This window comes from Nicotiana attenuata, unplaced genomic scaffold, assembly GCF_001879085.1.
Source record: "Nicotiana attenuata strain UT unplaced genomic scaffold, NIATTr2, whole genome shotgun sequence".
NCBI classification, from domain to species: domain Eukaryota; kingdom Viridiplantae; phylum Streptophyta; class Magnoliopsida; order Solanales; family Solanaceae; genus Nicotiana; species Nicotiana attenuata.
Genome location: NW_017673198.1, coordinates 139068 through 146597, shown reverse-complemented (window position 1 = coordinate 146597; position 7530 = coordinate 139068).

Genomic DNA, 7530 nt, shown 5'->3' with positions numbered 1-7530 from the left:
ATGAAGGTTTTGATCCTAACGCTTACAAGCTATTTGCAAAAGCTGGATACAATCCTAATGAGCCGTCAAAGTTCGGGAAGCTACCATCAGAAGCTGCAACGAGACAACCACGTGAAGGTTTGGGATACAATCAACCGTCACCAGTGCGCATCTCCATAAGAAGGGCGAGTAGCAATTATATCACTATAGAAGACGAATCTGCCGCTTCTAACAAGCCTTCTATCTTTGATCGACTTGGAAAAGCACCTGTGAGGACGTCCGTGTTTGAAAGATTGGGTCCATTAAAGAAGGGGAACAAGTTCCAGAGAAATTTTCAAAGCACAAGAACACCCGCCTCGCCCAAAATCCAGAAAATCTCTAAGGATTTCCAAAGTTTGGTTCCTTCTAGAATGAGGCGACAAACAAAACTTGTGGTTTCATGTAAAGAAGTACTAAAGGTAAAGCTATATACTTTGGTCTACACTAAGGAGAGTGACGAAGATGAAGAAAGTGTGGGTTCTTCGTATCATGTTACTGTACAAGGCGAGAATGGTGTTCCATCTTCAATGGAGGATAATGTAGAATTGGAGGATGTTTCACCATGTTGTCACATATCTTTCAACGATGGGGACCCTCAAGAAGATGAAGATGCGAAAGACGCTCCACCCAAACTTGAAGAAGGAGTGAAGATGACAATTGATGCCTTAAAAGAAGTTAACCTTGGCACCGATGAGGAACCAAGACCCACCTACCTAAGTGCTTTACTAGAAGCTGATGAAGAAAGCACTTATATTGAGTTACTCAAGGAGTTTAGGGATGTCTTCGCTTGGAGTTACAAAGAGATGCCTGGCTTGGACCTGAAAGTAGCAGTCCATCACCTTGCAGCCAAAAATGGTGCTCGCCCTATTAAACAAGCTCAAAGGTGCTTTAGGCCGGACTTGGTTCCCCTGATTGAAACTGAAGTTAACAAACTCATTGAAGCTGGATTTATTCGGGAAGTTAAATACCCAACATAGGTTTCAAGTATTGTCCCTGTAAGGAAGAAGAATGGCCAGATTCGAGTATGCGTTGACTTCAGGGATCTCAATAATGCGTGTCCCAAAGATGAATTCCCGCTTCCTATTCCAGAGCTGATGATCGATGCTACTACTGGTTACGAGGCAATGTCTTTCATGGACGGTTCGTCGGGCTATAACCAAATTCGCATGGCACCAAAAGATGAAGAGCTTACTGCGTTCCGCACCCCCAAGGGTATTTATTTCTACAAGGTAATGCCTTTTGGCTTGAAGAACGCTGGTGCTACTTACCAAAGGGCTATGCAAAATATTTTTGACGATCTTCTCCACAAGAATGTCGAATGTTATGTTGACGACTTGGTGGTAAAATCAAGAGAGAAGGGCGACCACTTGAAAGACTTGAGAATGGTGTTTGAGTTGCTCCGGAGGTACCAACTTAGGATGAATCCATTGAAATGCGCCTTTGGAGTTACTTCCGGGAAGTTCCTTGGTTTCATTGTTCAACATCGAGGGATTGAAATTGATAAAGACAAAATAGATGCAATCTTGAAAATGCCTGAGCCTCGGAATATTCATGAATTGAAAAGTCTGCAAGGAAAGCTAGCATACCTTAGGAGATTCATCTCAAACCTAGCTGGGAGGTGCCAACCATTCAATCGCCTTATGAAGAAAGGTGTCCCTTTCAAATGGGACCAAGCATGTAGCAATGCCTTTGAGAGCATTAAATCCTACTTGATGAAGCCTCTGGTCTTGGCAGCCCCTATACTTGGAAAGCCGCTGATACTATACATTTCAGCACAAGAAAGGTCTGTTGGAGCACTGTTGGCCCAAGAAAATAGTGAAGGGAAAGAAAACTCCCTTTACTACTTGAGCAGGATGATGACACCAAATGAGCTGAATTATTCGTCAATTGAGCGAATCCCATCAAGTTTGTGATGTCAAAACCTGTCCTTAGTGATCGACTAGCAAGGTGGTACCTCCAGTTACAACAATTGGAAATCGTGTACATCCCACAAAAGGCTATAAAAGGACAAGCGTTAGCGGACTTCTTGGCAGATCACCCTATACCTGATGATTGGGAGCTAACTGACGAACTACCTGATGAGGACGCCATGGTCATTGAAGTTCAGCCTCCATGGAAGATGTACTTTGATGGTGCTGCACATCGCGGAGGAGTTGGTGCTGGTGTAGTATTTGTCACTTCTCAAGGTGAAGTTCTGCCCTACTCTTTTACGTTGACGCAACTCTGCTCTAACAACGTTGCTGAGTATCAAGCACTAATACTTGGGCTCGAAATGGCTGTCGATATGAAGCAATTGCAATTGCAAGTCTTTGGTGACTCCCAGTTAGTGGTCAATCAGCTTTTAGGTAGTTACGAGGTTAAGAAGCCTGAACTACGCCCATATCATGATTACGCTAAAAAGTTAATGGGGTGGCTCGGTGATGTGACTATTCAGCATGTGCCAAGGAAAGAAAATAAGAATGTTGATTCTTTAGCTGCCCTAGCTTCGTCATTAGCCCTGCCTGATCAAGCGCAAGTTACTGTCTGCCAAAAATGGGTAGTACCGCCGCCAAATGAGGCTGAAAGTGAAGAAAATGAACTCAAGCATCTTGTCGCTATTTCTGAAGACGAGAAAGAAGAATGGCGACAACCCATTATCGACTACTTGTGCTATGGGAAACTTCCAAAAAATCCGCGGAGAAGAACTGAAATTCGTCGTCGTGCACTCCTTTACTACAAAGATACCCTATACAGAAGATCATTCGAGGGAGTACTCTTGCGATGCTTAGGGGAAGATGAAGCACTCCAAGCTTTGCAAGAAGCGCATTCTGGGGTATGTGGGTCACACCAGTCTGGACCAAAGCTCCACTTCCATATAAAAAGGATGGGATATTATTGGCCAACGATGGTAAAAGATTGCTTGGATTACGCTCGAAGATGCAAGGCTTGTCAATTCCATGCGAATTTTATTCACCAACCTCCTGAAGTGTTGCACTCGATTGTGGCACCCTGGCCGTTTGACGCTTGGGGATTGGATGTTGTTGGACCACTGCCAAAGTCCTCTGGTGGGCACCTATACATCCTGGCTACAACCGACTACTTCTCAAAATGGGCTGAAGCTGTTGCTCTTAAGGAGGTAAAGAAAGAAAATGTTGCAAGTTTCATCCGTGTAAACATTATCTATCGCTTTGGCATTCCTCGTTACATAATAACGGATAATGGCAAGCCATTCGATAATAGGCTGATGAACAAGATTTGTGATCTCTTTGGCTTCAAGCAACGTAACTCTTCGATGTACAATGCTGCCGCCAATGGTCTAGCTGAGGCATTCAACAAGACTTTATGCAACTTGCTAAAGAAAGTCGTCTCCAAATCCAAACGAGATTGGAATGACCGTATGGAAGAAGCTCTATGGGCATATAGGACGACTCACCGCACGCCAACACAAGCAACTCCTTATTCACTTGTTTATGGAGTCGAAGCCGTCTTGCCACTTGAGCGTCAAATACCTTCGTTACGACTGGCTATTCAAGAAGGGATCACTGATGAAGAAAATGCTCGACTTCGATTAGCAGAGTTGGAGGCCCTTGATGAGAAGAGGTTGGCAGCTCAACAGAGTCTTGAATGTTATCAAGCTCGACTATCTCGCGCCTTCAATAAAAGAGTCCGCCCAAGATCCTTTCAAGTGGGAGATCACGTCCTTGCCGTACGAAGACCCATAATTACTTCCCATAAACCTGTAGGGAAGTTCACTTCAAAATGGGATGGGCCATATGTCGTACAAGAAGCTTACTCAAGTGGGGCTTACAAGCTGGTTGATGCAGATGGCATGAGAATCGACCCTATCAATGGCAAGTTTTTGAAGAAGTATTATCCTTGAAGTTACAACGCTCCTTGACGCATGAGCCTAAACTGCATGTTGCTACACTCCTGGCCCGCATGAGTCTAAACTCTGTACGGCCCCTACAAAAAAAAATAAAAAAAAGGAGTCCGCTAGGTTGAAAATCTCGAAAGAGGCGGCCTAGGCAAACGTTAGGACGCAAAAAAAAAAGTCCGCTAGGTTGAAAATCTCGAAAGAGGCGGCCTAGGCAAAAGTTAGGACGTAAAAAAAAAAGAAAAAAAGAGAAGAAAAAGATTCTACCCATTCTGGACTACGGTATGACTTGATCCTCTTCATCGAGGTACGTAGGCAGCTTAGAGTTTCATTCTGAGTTCATTCGTATAAGTTCAAAAGATACATATTGCCCCAATTGTTGTTCGAATGAAGTATGAAGGAATGTAAGATCAAGCTGAAATGTCATCCTCCTGTTGGACTTTGATCTCATTTGATTTAAAGGGGGAAACCCTCCATGGTAAATTGATATCTTCAATGGGCCGATTTTAGGAGGATGTCAAGTATTTTCATTGAAGTCAAGGGATTCTCTATGTCTTCAAGTTCGCCAAACCTTCAAGTTCGTTGGTCTCCAAGTCCGTCCTCTGCCTAAACAAGAGGGAAGATAAGAGAGGCATCAAAAGGAAACAAAGTATAAGGAAAAGATTGCTTGGCACAACGTTTTAAATTAAGTGAAACTTGAACTCAAGATATTTGTGAGAATATAGCTCTTAAATTTCGATTGATGGCAAGTAAGACATCTTCCGATCTCGAGACTTTCATACCAAGATATGAATTTTTTTGGTGAGACTGCACAAATCTGAAATTTTCGACGTGGTGGAATCTAAAGTTGGTTTCAAAAAAAAAATATTATCTGGGGCGATTCTGAATGTGCTTGATTCTAAATTTTGGATATATTTTAGATATTGAAGTCTAATTTTCGAGAAATCAAACGGTTCATTATTTGGACCCTCCCACGACAAAATATGAATCTTTTGTTACAAGCGCTTAAAGCTGAAATTATGCGACTAAGATAAAAGTCGGACAATGTAAAGCAAAAGGGAAGCTGAAACATTTAAGCCCTCAAAGCCTCCAAGTTGAAATCTTCAAGTTCGTCGGTCTTCAAGTTGAAGTCTTCACGTTCGCCACCCTTCAAGTTGAAACATTTAAGCCCTCCAAGTCTCCAAGTTGAAGTCTTCAAGTCCGTTGGTCTTCAAGTTGAAGTCTTCAAATTCGTCGGTCTTAAAGTCAAAATATTTAAACCTCCAAATCTTCAAGTTGAAGTCTTCATGTTGAGGTCCTCAAACTCATCGGTCTTCAAGTGGAAATATTTGAGCCCTCATATTTTTCAGGTTGAAACGTCAAAGTCTGCCGAATCTTCAAGTTTGTCAGTCTTCAGGTTGAAACGTTAAAGTCCGCCGAATCTTCAAGTTTGTCGATCTTCAGGTTGAAGTCTGCAAAGTCCGCCAAATCTTCAAAGTTTTCCAAGTATTCAAGTAAACGTCATCAAGTCCATGAAGTCTTCGAGTTGAAGCTTTATAACTTTCCAATCTTAAGGTGGACATATAAGTCCCTTTGCACCTTAAGTTGGCCTCTCCGATAGTCGAGCCACATTGAGAGTTATCTCTCCGATAGTCGGGGCACATTGAGAGTAATCTCTCCGACAGTCAGGCCACATTGAGAGTAATGTCACCGATAGTCGGGCCACATTGAGAGTAATCTCTCCGATAGTCGGGGCACATTGAGAGTAATCTCTCCGATAGTCGGGCCACATTGAGAGAAATCTCTCCGATAGTCGGGCCACATTGAGAGTAACCTCTCCGATAGTCGAGGCACATTGAGAGTATTCTCTCCGATAGTCGGGGCACATTGAGAGTAATCTCTCCGATAGTCAGGCCATATTGAGAGTAATCTCTCCTATAGTCAGGCCACATTGAGAGTAATCTCTCTGATAGTAGGGGCACATTGAGAGTAATCTCTCCGATAGTCGGGGCACAATGAGAGTAATCTCTCCGATAGTCGGGGCACATTGAGAGTAATCTCTCCGATATTTGGGCAGGGATGAGTACCCATCCCCTCACACCCTAAGACCGCCTTCTTCATGCGTGGATCATCTTGTTGAACAAGAACATATCTTTCTCGCTTGACCTACAAAAAAGGAAAAGAAAAAAAAAAGACAACAAAACAAGAAAGCACAAGAAAAGAAGAAGGAATTACCTTCGTGTCAATACTTTCAAGTCGTCAAAAGTAGACTCAATGTGGTCTGCAAACGCTAAAAGTGATGCTAATACAATAAAGGATGTATGGTATTTATAGATGTCAAAAGGTGGCCGTGAAAAGAATAAATACCGATGTGGGACAGTGGGAGGTAGATTGTACAACTGGTCTCCTAGAAGGATTCGGCTACATGCGGAAGTCTTAAACTAATTTGAACACTGTCGGATTATGACAAAATAATGTCGGATGTGGTAAAGGGCGTGAATTTAATGTGTTAGAAGTCTACTTGAATTAGAAAAGTTGGAAAGTGAGTCACTGGCGAAAGCCCACGTTAATACCTAACTTAGTTAAGAGTTTAACATTAAAGTGTGAAGGAGTTTTGTTTTTTATGGAATGTACTTGCAAGCCAAGTTGCATATTTGTTCCAGTGTACTAACGTGATTCGAGGGCTTTCAATATCTTGCGACTGGTAAAAGAAAGGGCCATAAATGATGTAAACATCTATATTTTAATTGAGCTGAAATGTAACTGGAAGTGTAAATGATGTAAACATCTATACTTCAAGACTGGTCTTTCGAGATAAAGTAAATATACATGTCGACAAGCCATGAAGTAGGGAGCATTTGTAGGCATATAAATTTTACTTAAAATTAAATTCATAAAATAATTTGGACTATATTTTAAATTCAAGATATATTAGTTCAAATAAATATTATGGGCTAATATATAAATGAATTAATTATATAAGTTCAATACATATGAGTTAAATAAATAAGTCTTAATCCATTGGGCTAGCCCATTTAATTTGGCTAAAGTGATGAGCGCACTTCATCAAGCCCAAGATGTAATCTTCCTAGAGGCCCAGTTTGGTACCACGTGTCAAATGACGTGGCGCGCCAAGTCAAGCGGAAGAGCCAATAGGATCATGCCACGTGTCAAAATGACAAGGCATGCCCAGTCACACTGAAAGGCCAATGAAATCGCGCCACGTGTGCAAGTGACATGTTCTGGCCAATCAAATGCGGCCATGTCACACTTCAATTTGATTGGTCGGAAAGAGTTTGTTCTTATCATGACTCCTCTCTTCCACAACTATAAATAGGGGTCTTCATAACTCATAAAAGACACCATAAGTTATAACAAGAAGCAAGAGAGAGCTCGTGGATCAAACGCCGCAAATTTCTCTACAAGTTTCAAGCTTCAAGCAATCAAGTTCAAGCTCAAGAACGAAGAACAAATCAAGTTCAAGCTCAAGAACGAAGAACAAATCAAGGTCAAGTTCAAGCAATCAAGCTAAAGCTCAAGAACAAGATCATTGTTCGTGGCGACCACTACATATTCAAGATCAAGCTCAAAGGCCCTTGAATTTATTTACTGTTGAAAAGAAGAATCAGAGGATTCATAGAGATTGTACACTCAAAATATTCGAAATGAAATACTACGAT